This window comes from Balaenoptera ricei, chromosome 1, assembly GCF_028023285.1.
Source record: "Balaenoptera ricei isolate mBalRic1 chromosome 1, mBalRic1.hap2, whole genome shotgun sequence".
NCBI lineage: Eukaryota > Metazoa > Chordata > Mammalia > Artiodactyla > Balaenopteridae > Balaenoptera > Balaenoptera ricei.
Window position 1 is genome coordinate 35759415 of NC_082639.1, and position 15388 is coordinate 35774802.

A 15388-nucleotide genomic window follows, 5' to 3' on the forward strand; every position below is an offset into this window, starting at 1 on the left:
TCTGGACTTTTTATATACATGGATTCATATAATATGTGATCTTTGGCTTCTTTCACTGAGTGTAATGTTTTTGAAGTTCATCTGTAGAATCTATTAGTACTTTATTCCTTTTCATTGCCAAATAGTATTCTACTGTACGGATAGAATACATTCTGTTTATCCATTCACCAGTTGATAAACATTTGGGTTGTTTCTACTTTTTGGCTATTGTGAATACTGCTGCTGTGAACTTTCACATATAAGTTCTGTGGACATATGTTTTCATTTCTCTTGGGCTGTTACCCTGAAGTGAAATTGCTGGGTCCATGGTAAATTTGTGTTAAGAATCTCAAACTGTTTTCCCAAGTGCTGCACTATTTCATGTTTCCACAAGTAATGTGTGAAGACTCTAGTTTCTCCACATCCTCATCAACACTTGTTACTGACTGTGTTTTTGGTCACAGCCATTGTAGGTGATGTGTAATGCTATCTCATTGTGGTTTTAATGTGCATTTCCCTAACAACTAATGATGAGCATCTTTTTATGTGCTTATTGGCCATTCGTATGCCTTCTTTGGTGAAATGTCTGTTCAATTCTTTGCCCATTTTTTTAAAATTTTATTTTATTTATTTTTGGCTGCGCTGGGTCTTCATTGCTGCGCACAGGCTTTCTCTAGTTGTGGCGAGCAGGGGCTACTCTTAGTTGCGGTGTGTGGGCTTCTCATTGCGGTGGCTTCTCTTGTTGTGGAGCACGGGCTGTAGGTGCGCAGGCTTCAGTAGTTGTGGCACGTGGGCTCAGTAGTTGCGGCTCACAGGCTCAGTAGTTGTTGCACACGGGCTTAGTTGCTCCGCGGCATGTGGGATCTTCCCGAACCAGGGATCACACCCGTGTCCCCTGCATCAGCAAGCAGATTCTTAACCACTGAGCCACCAGGGAAGCCCCTTTGCCCATTTTTAAATTGAGTTATTTGTCTTATTATTGAGTTGTAAGAGTCCTTTACATTTTCTAGATACAAATTCTTTTATCGGGCATGAGATTTACAAATATTTTCTCCTAGTCTGTGACTTGTTTTCACTTTCTTTTTTTTTTTTTTATCTTTTTTAATTTTGGCTACGTTGGGTCTTCATTGCTGCACATGGGCTTTCTCTAGTTGCAGAGAGCGGGGGCACTCTTCTTTGCTGTGCGGGGACTTCTCATTGCGGAGCATGGGTTCTAGGCGCGCGGGCTTCAGTAGTTGCAGCTCGCGGGCTTAGTTGCTCCGTGGCATGTGGGATCTTCCAGGACCAGGGCTCGAACCCATGTCCCCTGCATTGGCAGGCAGATTCTTAACCACCACGCCACCAGGGAAGCCCATGTTTTCACTTTCTTAATGGTGTTTTCTGAATTGAAAAGTTTTTAATTTTTGTGAAGCCCAATTTATTACTTTTTCTTATATTGCTTGTGTTTTAGTGTCATATCTAAAAACTCTTCCTAACCCAAAGTCCTGAAGATTTACTCCTATGTTTTCTTCTAACAGTTTTATAGTTTTAGCTCTTACATTTAGGTCTATGACCCATTTTGAGTTAGTTTTTGAATATGGCATCAGACAAGAGTCTAAATTCATATTTTTGCATGTGGATATCCAATTGTCCTAGAACCATTTGTTGAAAAGACAATCCTTTCCCCCAGTGAATTGTCTTGGCACCTTTGTCAAAATCAATTGACCATAAATGTAAGGGTTAATTTCTGGGCTCTCAAGTCTGTTCCATTGATTTGTAGGTCTATCCTTATGCCAATATCACACTGTCTTGATTACTGTCCTTGTTTTGGGGTGTTTTTTTTTCAGCCTTTTCATATACTTCAATTTTATTTAACTGGGAGAATAGGCCAACCCCCTTCTCTTTCCCCAGATTGATATTAGCTCTTGGCAAGAATATAACTGAGGCGTCCTAAAATCAAGCCATCAAATCCTCACTTGTGAAAATCACTGAGAAATCATTAAAGAGACTATGACCATATTCTTATTCAAACAAATCCCAAAGGGGATCAAGAAAGGAACAGACATTCTAGTCTTCCCACAATAATCGGATTTACTGATTCCCAGGGAAAAGGGAAGACACGATGCTAATTATGAGGCCGTTAAGGAATTATTTCCTTTCTCAATATGGTTTTAGAATGTACTAGACCTAAGAAGTAAAATCTTTGAGCTATGGGTATGAATGTATCTGTTTAGCAACTTCAATATTTAAGGAAACCAGTACGGATATTGAATATTGAAAAGAATATGTTCATTTTATTTTATTATTATTTTTTTGGCTGCATTGGGTCTTCGTTGCTGTGCGTGGGCTTCTCTCTAGCTGTGGCGAGTGGGGGCTACTCTTTGTTGTGGTGCACGGGCTTCTCATTTTGGTGGCTTCTCTTGTTGCGCAGCACGGGCTCTTGGCGCATGGGCTTCAGTAGCTGTGGCTCGTGGGCTCTAGAGCGCAGGCACAGTAGTTGTGGTGCACGGGCTGAGTTGCTTTGCGGCATGTGGGATCTTCCTGGACCAGGGCCCTTGAAGAAAAGAAACCCACCTTGAAGAATGGGAAGTAGAATGCCAAAGCCCTTCCCCACAAGAATAATCTTTGGGAGGAGGTGTCAATTTGAGCATTACTGATCAACTTGATGAAGTCTGCAGATATGACTCAGGAGTTATCTTGGGGAACTGAATGGGGGAAGGGAAGAGATCCAGGGAGTTAGACCCCCATCCTGGTGGGGAAGGAAGGGATTTTCTCAGTTGCAAGGGAGAGCTGATGAAGGATGCAGTTTAGAGAAAACCTGTATAAAGGAGGGCAGGAGAGTGAAGTTAGCATTTGATTTTTTTTTCTTTTTCTTTTTTTTTTGGCCGTGCCACGCGGCATGAGGGATCTTAGTTCCTGGACCAGGGATAGAACCCCCGCCCGCTGCAGTGGAAGCGCGGTGTTTTCTTAACCAGTGGACGGCCAGGGAAGTCCAGCATTTGATTCCTGAGATACTTTTCTCTCTGGTCTCAGGGAAACTCCTAGTTATTACCCAGCTGTAACTTTTCTCTTTCTGCATTGTAATTCATTTAAGCTGCCCTTCCCTGCATTAGAGCAAGTCACATATGGCAACTCAGCCTCATATAATGGTCTTGCAGAGAACAAAAAGGTGCCGTGGTGAAGGGGCAGGGGGCTTGCTCCACCTCCCACCTCTTTGTTGGGGTTCAAGGGGAGGAAGCAAAGTGTTCTTGAGTTATCTACATCCCAGGCTCCAGGTGGTGACTAGCATTATGAGATGTGATCCCCTGCAGAGCTTAGAAGAACATTTAAATTGGTGCACCAGCTTCTAATGGAACAACTCAAGGGAGGTCTAAGACTAAACCTTCTACTTCTCTGTTTATGTTAGATGAAACCTCTGAAGGGGGGATTGGGGAGAGGGGAACTTCTATGTAACATTTTTAAATGTATTCATTTATTCACAAATATACTAGAGTCCTACTATGTACCAAGCATCTTATATTACATGTTTTTAATGTCACCCAAGCCTTTTCAGAAAGAAGGTAGGGTAGAGAAAGAGGAAAAAGCACTCAATAAATCTTGGTTGAATTAATGAATTTCAAGAGCCAGATGGCGTGAACCTTAAATGAGCAGGAATTTTTCTGAGAGGCTGAAGGAATATGATCTGGGAGTGGCTTTTGTGAGAGGGAAGGCTCTGCCCCGGCCTCTTTACTCTGCACTTGTGGAGAATGGCAGCTTCCCTGGAGATAGTTGCTGGGTCCTCAGTGAGGCAGGAATTGGAGGAAGGACTTCTGAAGAGGCTGAGGGTATACAGAGGGCTATAGGGGAAGGCTGGGGAGGGAGCAGTGAAAAGTTGGATGAGGGGGGACAAAGTGCAGAAGGAGGTTGATGAATGATGAAGCTGGCTCTCATTCAGACAGTAGCTGAGGATTACCAGGATATGGGACCCAGTGGGATTAGCTTTTAAATGGTCCTCCAAACCGATGCTTTTAGAGGCTTGATTATGCTAATTCTAATAATCATCAAATACCTTCTATTTTCAAGAACCTGTGATGTGAAGCGCAGATGAAGCTCTTTACAAACACAATTTTATGTCATTTTTACAATGCTGCAAAGTAAGTAGTACCCCCTTTTTACAGAAGAGGAAAGTGAGGCTTAGGCAGAGAAGTAATTTGCCCAAGACCAGACAGCTAGTAAGTGCCCCAGGTATAATTCAGACCAGGTCTGTATGTCTCCAAATGCTGGCCTGCCCCTAGCAACTGGTCTGTCCTGACTGGGGCCAGTTCAGCCTGGGACATCCAGTGTCATTGGCAGCTTGTGGGGAGCCCTTGGAAATGTGGAGGTGTCCATGATATACACCTGTGCAGCTCCAAGCCCCTGGTCAGAAGCCCCCACTACACTTACTTTTTTAAATATTTATTTATTTATTTGGCTGCACCGGGTCTTAGTTGCGGCACGTGGGACCTTAGTTGCCACGTGCGGGATCTTCTTTGCGGCATGCGGGATCTTTAGTTGTGGCACGCGAACTCTTAGTTATGGCATGTGGGATCTAGTTCCCTGACCAGGGATCAAACCCGGGCCCCCTGCCTTGGGAGCATAACGCCTTAGCCACTGGACCACCAGGGAAGTCCCCCACGACGCTTATGAATCCCAATGCCCACATGGCCTGGAACCCCCATGGACTCCACCCACCTCCCACACAGGGTGAGGGGCTCAGAGAGATATGTATGTAATATAATTATATATGGAAGAAACAGGACACAGTAAGAATGTGTAACAAACAACGCTGACCTACATCAGGGAAGGTTGCCCCAAGGAAATGATGCTTGAGCGAAAAGTGAAGAATGAATTAAAAAGTGAAGTGATGGAGTAGAAAAGTCTTCTAGAAAGAATGTGCAAAGGCCTGGTGGTTGAGATGGGTGGGGGCACATATGTGTGTCTGAGGAATTGAAAGGAAGCCCGTGCAGCTGGAGGGCACTGAGCAGCGGGGAGCGTGATGCTGGACTGGTGCTGGAAGGCGGGCAAGGGGAGGGCATTTAGTACTTGTTAATGGGTTGGCTCTTTATCCCAGGAGCAATGGGAAGTCATTAGAAGGTTTTTAAAGGGGAGTGAGTGACGTGATAAGACTGGATAAGGACAGGGTAGACACAGTAGGATCAATTAGGAGCCACTGTAGGAATCCAGATAAGAGGTAAGAGTAGATTACAGAGATGCTTTGGAGGTAAAATTAACAGGATTTGGTGATGGTTCCTAGGATTCTGGCTTGCCTGTTAGGTGGACAATGGTACCATCCACTGAGAAAGAGAACACTGGGAAGGTGAGAGAATGAGGACCATGAGTTAGGTCTCAGACGTGTTGCGGTCGAGGTCCTCTGAGAAATGGAGGTGGAGATGATGAAGCCATTGGCTAGGCTCCTGCTGGTCGGGAGCTTAGACAGGAAGTTCTCCAGGCTGGAGACATAAAGGTGTGAATCATCAGCAGATGAACGGTAACTGAAGCTATAGCATGGATGAGATCACCAGGGAGGGTCCACAGTGAGAGGGGGAAAGGCCTAGGAATGGGCTTGAGGAACACCAGCATTTAAGGGAGGAGGGTGACCCTGCAGAGAAGACTGAGAAGGAGACCAAGGAGTTAAGAGACAAACCAGGAGGGTATGGTGTCAAGGGAGTCAAAGAAGCTAATGTTTTAGGAGTTGAATAATCAGGAGGTCTAATAAGATGAATACTGGGAAAGATGCCCATCCAATTTTGAGACATGGAGGTCCTAGCTCAAATATCATGTTTTGGGGAAGTAGTGGAAGATGAAAGCAATATATGACTGAATGTTGGAGTGGACAGGAATGTCCAACGGCCAACAGTGGGGGAGGGAGCCAGGGTTAAGGTTGCAGGGGCAGGTTGGTGGGAAGGAGAGCTCAGAGAGGGAGAGGATAATGGATAGAGAAGCCGCAGGGGCTAGGGAGTCAAGGATGGGCAGCCGCCCTAGCCTGAGATAGGAGGAGGAGTGCTTCCTCTGAGGCAGCAGGAGAGGGGGCAGGTGTAGGGAGATGTGTGACTGTGTTAGTAGGAAACTGGGTGGCGGGGGGGTGTTCCTGTCTGTGGCTTTAATCCTGTAAAGGAGCAGTCGAGGTCACATCTGCCCGGCAAGGAGAAAATGGGCTGGTTGGAGGCTTAAAGAGAAAATGGCAAAGGTTGAAAACAGCCAGCTGCAGAGAGGGGGGTTCCAAGCTGACGGGAGAAATATGTCGAGGGCCCATATGCAGTCAGCAGTTATGATTTATGGGAACATCACTCTGACCTGTGGAGTTCCTTGGCTGTTTGAGCACAGCACAAGAATGCAGATAGGAAGGCTCATCCGGAGCTGGGGGCTTGCCAGACGGATACGATCAAAAGGCAGAGAGGCAAAGGGGCTCGGGGTATTGACAAGAGTGTTATTAAAATGTTAGGCCTTGACATCCAGGTGGGACAAGAAGAAAAGCAAAGGAAGGAGAGAGCAGATGCATTAGGAGAACACAAAGAGGTCCACGGCAGAGAGGTCTGAGGAGACCCAACAGTTATCTCATCTTGAGGTCACCTGAGCAGGTGGTGCGGTGAGGGACGGGACGAGGCCCAGCAGGTGATGGTATGAACAGGTGACCCAGTGGCCTGCAGATGGGGATTCGACAAGGAGGTCAGGAGCTGGTCTGTGTGTGCTGACACTGAAGGGACTGAAGTAGCAAAGGCCACTGAGAGGTCCACTAAGCTGCAAACAGGCAAGGTCGTTGGATTGGGCAAAAGGGAGGTGAATAGTCATCATGTCAAGAGCAATTTCAGAGGGGTGTTGGTCCCAAAAGCTGTGTCATAGTGGGCTGAGTGTGTACAGGAGACGGGAGGGTGGAGGCTCCCTGTGTCAACAGCTCTTGGGTTTGCTGTGAAGGAGAACAGAGAAACGCTCCATCCTTCCCACTCTGGACAGGCCGGTGGGGTCCAGGGAGGGAACTTTTTAGGATGGGAGAGATTTGAGCATGACTGCAAGTCGATGGGAATGGTACAGTAAAGAGGAGGCAGGTGGGGTCAGCCCCTGTCATGGCAGGGCGCATCTCAGGAGGGAGAGAGAGAGGAAGGAGTAGATGGGGTGGATTTGTGGATTTGATCGTGGGGGGATGGAGATGTCCTCCCCGGTAGCCTCTGTTTTCTCAGAGAAGCTTGAGGGGAAGTCATCAGCGGAGTGTTCTATTGAGACATTAACTCCCGTCTCATTCACACCCCCCGCCCCCCATGTAGTGACTCACTAGGAAGGAGTGAAAGGCATTAGCCAGGCATTCATGTTCTAGGGCCTGGGCCTTTTCCCTCCCACTCCACACCTGAGATGGTACACAGACTGTTTTGCGGTGCAGGCGTCTGAGTCCTTTGGGCTGAGAGGGAGAACACCACCGCGTCTTAGGGAGTTGATTCTCCAGTATGGAAGAGAGGGGCAGGAGGACGGGCATTCCCCGTCCCACCCTGGCATGCACCGCCCCCCCCCCACCCCGCCCCGGAAAATGGCTGTGTGTGACTGCAAATGCCAAGGTCTAAGGGCTGCAACTTTGAGGGTTTACGGGAGAGACCCCCATAAAGAGCCAGGGATGGGGGAGTGGCCCTGAAGATGGGGGACAAACAGTGGGAGGCCCACCCACAGCAGGGACGACTAATGTCTGCAATGGCAGCGCCGGCCTGAAATAGACCTCAGCCTTTCTCTGCAAAGAGGAGCACAGACTGAGCATCTTTGGGGCCGTGCAAGCCCCTGGCATTCTTGGACCATTGGAGGGAGGGGAAGGAGAGCTGTGAGTGATATGGAATTCTCACAGATCTGCTGGGCAGGGACTCAAGCTGAATTTAATTTGATTTAGACCAACTAAGAGATGACTAAGAGTTGTATTTACGTCATAAGTTTGAGCAGTGTCCAGTGAGCCTGGGACCTGGGCAAAGGGTGAACAGTGAGTGGGAGCTGACATCTGGCTCTCCCCTTACCCTGCCCCCTGGGGCTGGAGCCCGACAGACACGGATCTACCATGTGGTAGCACTCAGCCTTCACAGATGAGCACAAGGACGTCCCTCCCTGCCAGGCCCAGGAGCAGAGCAGCGGGTCAAGTCCACATGGACCCCGAGCTCAGAGTTTGGCAGTCTGGACAGAGCCTTGGCTCCTCTCTTTCCACCACTCTCAGGCATTCACAGGCCCAGCCACCTGAGGCTCTTGTCTGTGTGGCCCCAGGGCCTGCGCCTCTGGTTCCTTTACTTCGGCCTTGTGTCCAGTTCCAGGTGCTGGGCACACTGAGATCTGGGCAGGCTGCTTGCAGCCACTCTCACACCGCAACTCAGCAAACACCTGACCACACGTGGTACTGAAAGGTGGGTGAGCAGGGGGCTAGAGACCAATGGCTTGAGATTCTGAGAACCCTCTGTCCCTGTGAGGGTTGAAGCAGGAGGCTGGTTGGCCCAGCAATGAGTGGGTCTGCTGACTTCAGCCATAGGAGTGTAAGGCCCCTGGCCCACGGGCCTTCCAAGTATTTAGTTCACAGATTAGGCAGTGCTGGACAGAGGGAACTAGGCTGCCAGAGCTGCAGACCCACTGAGGCCCAGCCTGCAGGGACACAGGTCAGCAAACACCACAAGCCCCTCTCAGGGCATGCCAGGCCAACAGAAGCCCCAGGTGTGGACGAGCTCTGAGGCTTGGTCAGGGAGCTTTCCCCACCTGGTCACTTATGTCTGATGGTCCCTGAGCACAGAAGAGGAAAAGCTGTCTTTTTATTCCTTTAACAAATATGTACTGAGCACCTTTTGTGTATCAGGGCCCAGTACGGGCCCCTGGGATATGGCAGTGGACAAGGCAGGCTCATCCCTCCTGCCCTGCCCTCAAGGAACCCACAACCTATAAGGTGTGGGGCGGGGGGGTGGGGACAGACACAGATACTGATGGTGGTGACACCCAGTGTTTAGAGTTTGGGCAGGCAAGCCCTCAACTCAGCCAGGGGTTAGAGGTGGCTCCTTGGAGGAAGTGATGGTTCTAAATAGGTACCATTGGTTCCAGGGTACTGACCCTACTCAACACAGAGTAAGCCTTAAGGGGCGTTTTTTATGACTATGTGTGAGAGATTTTATGACCAACTTGATTTTGTGTGAACCAAAACCCAAAAGTCAGAAGCTCTCTGTCTCTGTCTCTCTCCCATCTCTTCCCCTCCCCCCCATCTTTCTCTCTCCATCCCCGACTCCTGCCCACCTCCCTCTGGGATGATCTCTAGTCCCTTTTTACATTTCAAGATTTGCAGGTTGCATTAGATGAGGGTGCAGGAGGGAAGGTGCCCTGTTTCTGGCCCAGTGACTGAGTGAATGAAGTGTTGCTGCTGGGGCAGCAGGAGAGAGGGTGAATTCAGTTTACCTGACGAACATCTGGGGAGTGATCTAGAGAAGACTCTTGGATATATGGGTCCTGAGCTCAGAAGAGAGGCCCACACTGCAGACAGAGATTTGGAAGTCATCAGCATTTGGTTGGTGGTGGTAGAGACGGTCCAAGGGACAAGAGGCAGAGGGGAAGAAGGGACGGCCTAGGATAGACCTCAGGAGGAGCAGGAGATGGTAAAAGAGATTGAGAAACGGTAGCCAGGGAGGAGAGTGTAGGCCATTGAAGCCAAGAGGAACTGTTTTCACCAGTCAGCAATGAGCAGGCATCACTGGCCAAAAAGCATACTTTTTTAAATTTAGAAGAATCCCACCCCCCGAAAGCCTAAACCCACTCCAATACTGAAAAAACAGGCCAAAACGTCTAAAGATGCACAAAATTTGTAATGCCTCCTCCACAATACACCAAAATTACCAATGGATAAAAAAACCACGGACTAGGAATGTTCATTTTTGATCCGTTTGTCATCCGGAATCCGGATCTGTTTGCCCAGAATCACTGGAGCCAGTCCCATCCCCTTCTCACACACCAGGGGGCGCACACGCACCGTTTCTAAATCCAAGTCCAAGGCAAATGCAGGTAGTGAATTAGGTGATAACCAGAACTTGACCCCTCAGCCCAGATCCCTAGACCCCCACCTCTACCCCTGCCCTGCACATTACACTGTGATCCCCAAGTCCAGATGCCTCAACAATCCCCAAACTTTCTCACCTAACCTCCAGACTCACAGTGGTATCACAGAGACTCCATAGATCAGAGATCCCATAGGGGTCCTCACTTTACCTAGGGCAGTAGGGGTAGGCACCCCGTCTTTCATGAGGGGGGCAGGCAGGAGACGGCTGGTGTGGCACGGACTGGACGATAGGTCTGGGGCCAGAGGCTTTGGTGCCAAGGTGTGGCTCTTGGTTTGGAGCTCACCAAGTTCCTGAGTTAGGACTTGGAATAAATCTTCCGGTAAGTTATTGGTTTAGCCCAGAAATTTATAGGGTCAGCAACTGAGTTTGATATGAGGAGTCAGAAACTCAATACTGAGGTTTATATCAGGCTTGGGGGACATTATCAAGTCCTGAACTCAAGGGCCAACTCACAATGTGACTCAGGTTCACAGTTGGAATTGGTGTAGATATTGAGGTGTTGGCCAGGCTCTGGGGTTGACATCGGGTCAGAGAAGTAGAGTGAGTATGGGGATTGAGTGGATTAGTGTGGAGTTTCTGCAAAGCCAGCCTCATAAATCTTGGGTTCCAAGATTACCATTAGAGGTGAGACAATGTAGGGTCTTAAATGGGCCCCTATATGGATGAGGTTTGAGGTCAGTATTTGTATTAGGGTCCTTTTCTGGTATCTCAATCCCAGTTCAGGAAGGGTGTTGGTGTTGACCTGGGATTAGGACTGCAGTATTAGAGGTTTATGTAAGGCTTGGGGTTCAGAAAAGAGTGCTGGGGTCCATAAGAAGGGAGCCATTGGACTTTAGGTTTCATACAGGGATCAGGGCTCAGCGTTGGTAGTGGGGTCCATTTAAATTTAAGGACCAGGGTTGGTGATGGGGTCACTATCAAGTAGAGGTGATAAAGGGGTTTAGAGTCAGAATTGGTATTTGAGGTCAATATAGGGGTTCGGATTAAAATTATTACTTGAGCCAATTTCGGGGCAGATTTAGGGGTTTGGACTCACTATTGAGTTTGGGGGTGGGCCTGGGCTCGGTATCAGGTTCACATCGAGGGAATGGGGTCCTAGAGTAGTATCAGGTTCATATTTGGATTGGGAGCCTCTAATAGGATCCAGACTTCGTATGGGAGTTTGGGTCTGTCCATGCTCATTTTGGGGTTCCGTTTCGGTACTGGAGCCCGGGTCGGTTTAGGCTCGGGGTTGGGTTGAGGCCTCGTCGGGCCTACGCGTCTCAGCCGCTCTACGAGCGAGAGTGCACGAGGGGAGGGGCGGCGCCGGGGACGCGCACGGCAGGGGCAGGGGCGCGGGCGCGGGCGCGCGGCTGGAGCTGGCGCGGGAGCGGTGGCGGCGGCGGCAGAGGCGGCGGCTCCGGCTCCGGCTCCAGCTCTAGCTTGAGTGGCGGTGGCGGGAGTGGGATTCGGTGGCGGCGGTGGCAGAAGAGGAGAGGGAGCAGCGGCCCCAGCGGCTTGGGGGGGGGACATGCGGACCGACGGCCCCTGGATAGGCGGTGAGTGACCCCCGGGCCCCCTTCCAGTCCCCTCCGCATCCGTCCTTTCCCACTCCCCCGCCCTCTCTCCGCGTCCGCCGAGCGGAGCTGGGGGCGGTCCCGGGGGACTGGGGGTGCCGATTAGGCCGGGCCGCGCCCCCACCTGCCGCGCCCGCAGCCTCGGCTAAGCCCACCACCAAGCCCGGCGGCTCCTCCCCGCGTTACCCCGCGGCAGACGCGCCCCCCCCACCCCGCCGCCGGCTGGCTAGCTCCCCGCCGCCCCTCGCCGCCTTTCCCTTCCTCCCCCTTTCCCCCTCCCTCCCGCCGCACCTGAGCCGCAGCCCGCGCCCCCCCACCCAGCGCAAAGTTTCCCTCTTGCATCCGTGCTCCCACTCCTGGGTCCCGCCTTGTCTCCCCCTACTACCGGCGCGGACGCGCTCCGGGGGCGGCCCTCAACCTCCCTCAGCCACCCCAGCTCCGGGCGGGTCCAGGCCGCGCCCCCGCCGCACAGGCGCCCCCTCCCAGCCGGCGGGGGATCCGCAGCCGCCGCGCCTCCGTCTCGCTCGCGGCTCGGGCGCACGTGCGGTCCCGGGGTGCGCGGAGCGCGAGTTTGGAACCCCCCACCCCGCGGGGTCGCCGGCGCGGGCTGGGGAGGGAGGGGCCGGGTCGGGCTGTCCCCGCCCCCACCCGGGTGCCAAGACCCGAAGGCCCTGGAGCGACCTGTCCCGTGAGGACGTGTCCACTCGGACCCGCTCCGGAAAGTTCACTCAGTCGCCGCCCCGCGTCCCGTCCCGTGCTGGTGTGTGCCCCGGTCCTCATCGCTGGCCCACGATCCTGTCTCAGCTTCTTTCTCCGTTTCCCTCCGTGTGTCGGTGTCTCTCTGTGCCCTTCAACGTCTCTGTATCTCTGTCTCCCTGTGTCACGGCCTCCCAGTCTTATCCCCACCGCACCCCCTCCCCCGCCCCAGTAATCCTGGAGTCTCTCAGCTGGCTGCGACTCTCTCAGGGTCTCCCTGTTCTCTCTGTTCTTTCTCCCGGCTCTCTGTGCTCTTTGCTGGGTCTCTGTGTTCTTTCCCCGGGTCTCTCTGTGCTCTCCCCGGGTGTCTTTTCTCTCTTCCCAGGTCTCTCTGTGCTCCCTCCCCCATCACTGGGTCTCCCTTCCCGGGTCTCTGTCGTGTCTCTCGCTGGTCTCTTGATGTCTCTGTCTCCCACTGACTGGAGTCTCTGCCTCCCCTCTGCTGGCTGGCCTCCTCACTGTTTCTCTGGAATGCTGCCCCTCTGGTTCTTCCACCCCAGGGTGGGGGAGGGGCTAGTTTTTCTCCCGTTTTCAACACCCCCCCACCCCCAGTGCAGGGCCCCGAGTTGGAGCAGGTTGGTGGGTGGGAGCCCGGTACCTGTCTGAGCTGTGAAAAGGAAGGGAGGCTGCTGGCAGGAGGGGATGGGGGAGGTGGTCCTCTGGATTCCCCTGGGGGCAGCGGGGCAGGCCTGGGAGGCTGGACTGCTGAGTGTTGGTGATGAAGGCTCCACTTTGGCTCCTGAGCAGATGGGGGCAGGGATCCAGAGTGACCTGGTGCGGGATCTGGCCAGAGAATCCCTAGAAGTGCATTGGGGTGTGAGGCCTGGAAAAGGATCAACGGCTGATGCTTCCAGGGGGATCCTCAATGGTGAGGGATCCCCTGAGAAGGAAGGAGATCTGCTGAGGGATCCTTTGAGAAGCATGAGGGATCCATTGGGATCCAGAGCAGGGTTCTGTCAGAAAATCTCAGGAAATTCTATGCTTGGCTCCTTATCAACGCCTGCTTCAGGAAGCAAGAAAATCCCCGTTTTTCACTGATGATATGAATGAGCCCAGGGCTTCAAGAAGGAGCAGGTGTACCTCCCCAGGCGCAGCCCTCCACATCCGCAGCCCCAGGCCCAGGCCACACACTCACACCCCTCTCATTTCCACACTCAGCTCACCCTCCCACCCCTCACCCCCACTCCACATCCACTTGTCTCCTGAATGCCCTCCCACTTGCACACTTGGGCCTGCATGGCAGCCAGAGCTCAGAAATCTGCTGTGCTTGCACACCCATGTACCGGTCTGTGTGCTTGCTTGTGCTCTCACTGCACCCCTATGCACAGTCCAGGGAGGGTGTGTGCACACTTGCAGCCTCATGCATTCTTTTTTTTTTTAAATACATTTATTTATTTATTTATTTTTGGTTGTGTTGGGTCTTTGTTGCTGCGCGCGGGCTTTCTCTAGTTGTGGCGAGTGGGGGCTACTCTTCGTTGCGGTGCGTGGGCTTCTCCTTGTGGTGGCTTCTCTTGTTGTGGAGCACGGGTTCTAGGCGCGCGGGCTTCAGTAGCTGTGGCGCATGGACTCAGTAGTTGTGGCTCATGGGCTTAGTTGCTCTGCGGCATGTGGGATCTTCCCGGACCAGGGCTCAAACTCATGTCCCCTGCATTGGCAAGCGGATTCTTAACCACTGCGCCACCAGGGAATCTTGTGCACACACTTTCTCGCACGTTTTTGCTTGCTCAGAGACATTTGAAATGTCTCTGTAGTTCTGTTTTCTTTTCCATTTGCTCTTTCTCTTCCCTCTTTTATTTCCTTTAACAAGGAAATTGTTTTCATACAATTCCTTCCTCCCTCCTTCCACCTGCAGCTCCTGGCCTCCCTTCTAGTCAGCCTTGTGCACGTAGTGAGAGTGGGTGTGGTGTCCAGGGCTTCTAGGAGAGGAGGCTGGATTTGGGTGCTGGTGAACCGGTTGGGGTGGGGGGATGGGGCGGTTGCAGTAAGAGTAGACTCGCTACTTTTCTTGGGAATTGTATTGATGTACAGCAAAATGCTGGCCTTGGCTCTCTGCGCTCCCTCCACTCTTTCTCCCGTCAGTCCTAACTGTAGGAGTCCAGTACTGAAGGCCCTTAGTCAGAGAGAGATGGGACCCAGACCTCTTCCTACAGAGGCTGTGACACATGCTACAGCCCCTTCATTTTCCAGTTTGAGACCTTGAGGAGATCCCTTCCTCCCTGAGTCTCAGTTTCACCCCCTGTAAAATGGGAGAGGTAATCCAACCCTGGCCAGTTCCCAAGGCTGTTGGGAGAATCTAAGGGGACTGTGTGGCAGTGTATCAGCAGCAGTGGCGGTCGCTTCCCATGTGACTGACACTGCTGTGTTCTTGGGCCAAGCTTGCAGCCAGGGCCCTGCCCTTGAGGAGCTTATGGTCCCGGGGGGAACAGATTGCATCATGGGAACGCAGAGCAATTCAGTAACCTCTTATTGATTGCCGAGTGTGTGCCAGACTTTGGGCTAGGCACTTTCAGCCAGGCTGCCATGCTTCCTGTGGAACTAACAACTGTGTAGAAGAGGCAGCCCACCCCTCAGGAGCTGCTGAGGTTGAGCTCAGCAACAGCTCCCCTAAAGCAGCTGCAGTTCTGAGCTGAGTTTACAAGATTGGGGGAGTTCACCACGAGGCAGGGGAGAGTTCAGAGGTCAAGGAGAGATGAGTCTCAAAGAAGACCAAGAAAACGGGCTATCTGAATTGCGTTTTGAGGGATGAATAGGAGTTTTCCAATTGAAGAAAGGGCACTCTAGGCAGAAAAAAAAAGCAGTATGACTAAACACTCAGAGATCTTATCACTAGTGGCATGTTCAGAGTTACAGCAAATCACAGAGGATCTCTATTGCCCTGTTAAGTTACTGTAACTTTACTGTGAGAACACAAAAGGGAGATATCAAAGAATTAAAGCTTGAGGGTGTGTGTGTGTGTGGAATGTGCTATGATCAGATTCATGCTTCTGGAAGAGGATTCTGTGGCTACGGGAAGTAAATGGAGACAGGATACCCAGTGAGGAGAAGGGTACAAGT

The 15388-nt window shown here is 51.7% G+C and overlaps 1 protein-coding gene and 1 long non-coding RNA gene across 5 annotated transcripts in view; one reads left to right on the top strand and one right to left on the bottom strand.

Annotated features, from left to right (window-relative positions):
- Positions 1-2225: 2225 nt before the first annotated feature.
- On the bottom strand, positions 2226-12451 carry LOC132364731 (uncharacterized). Its single transcript, XR_009502898.1, has 2 exons — positions 12260-12451; positions 2226-2512 (listed from the first exon to the last, which is right to left on the bottom strand). It is a non-coding gene; the product is annotated as an uncharacterized LOC132364731 (long non-coding RNA).
- The window catches only part of PTPRF (protein tyrosine phosphatase receptor type F), an 85722-nt gene continuing 81711 nt past the window's right edge, over positions 11378-15388 (top strand). For all 4 annotated transcript variants that reach the window (XM_059920752.1, XM_059920757.1, XM_059920768.1 and 1 more), the window contains exon 1: positions 11378-11560. The gene's annotated coding sequence lies outside the window, so the exon portion shown is untranslated. The remainder of the gene's footprint in view (positions 11561-15388) is intronic.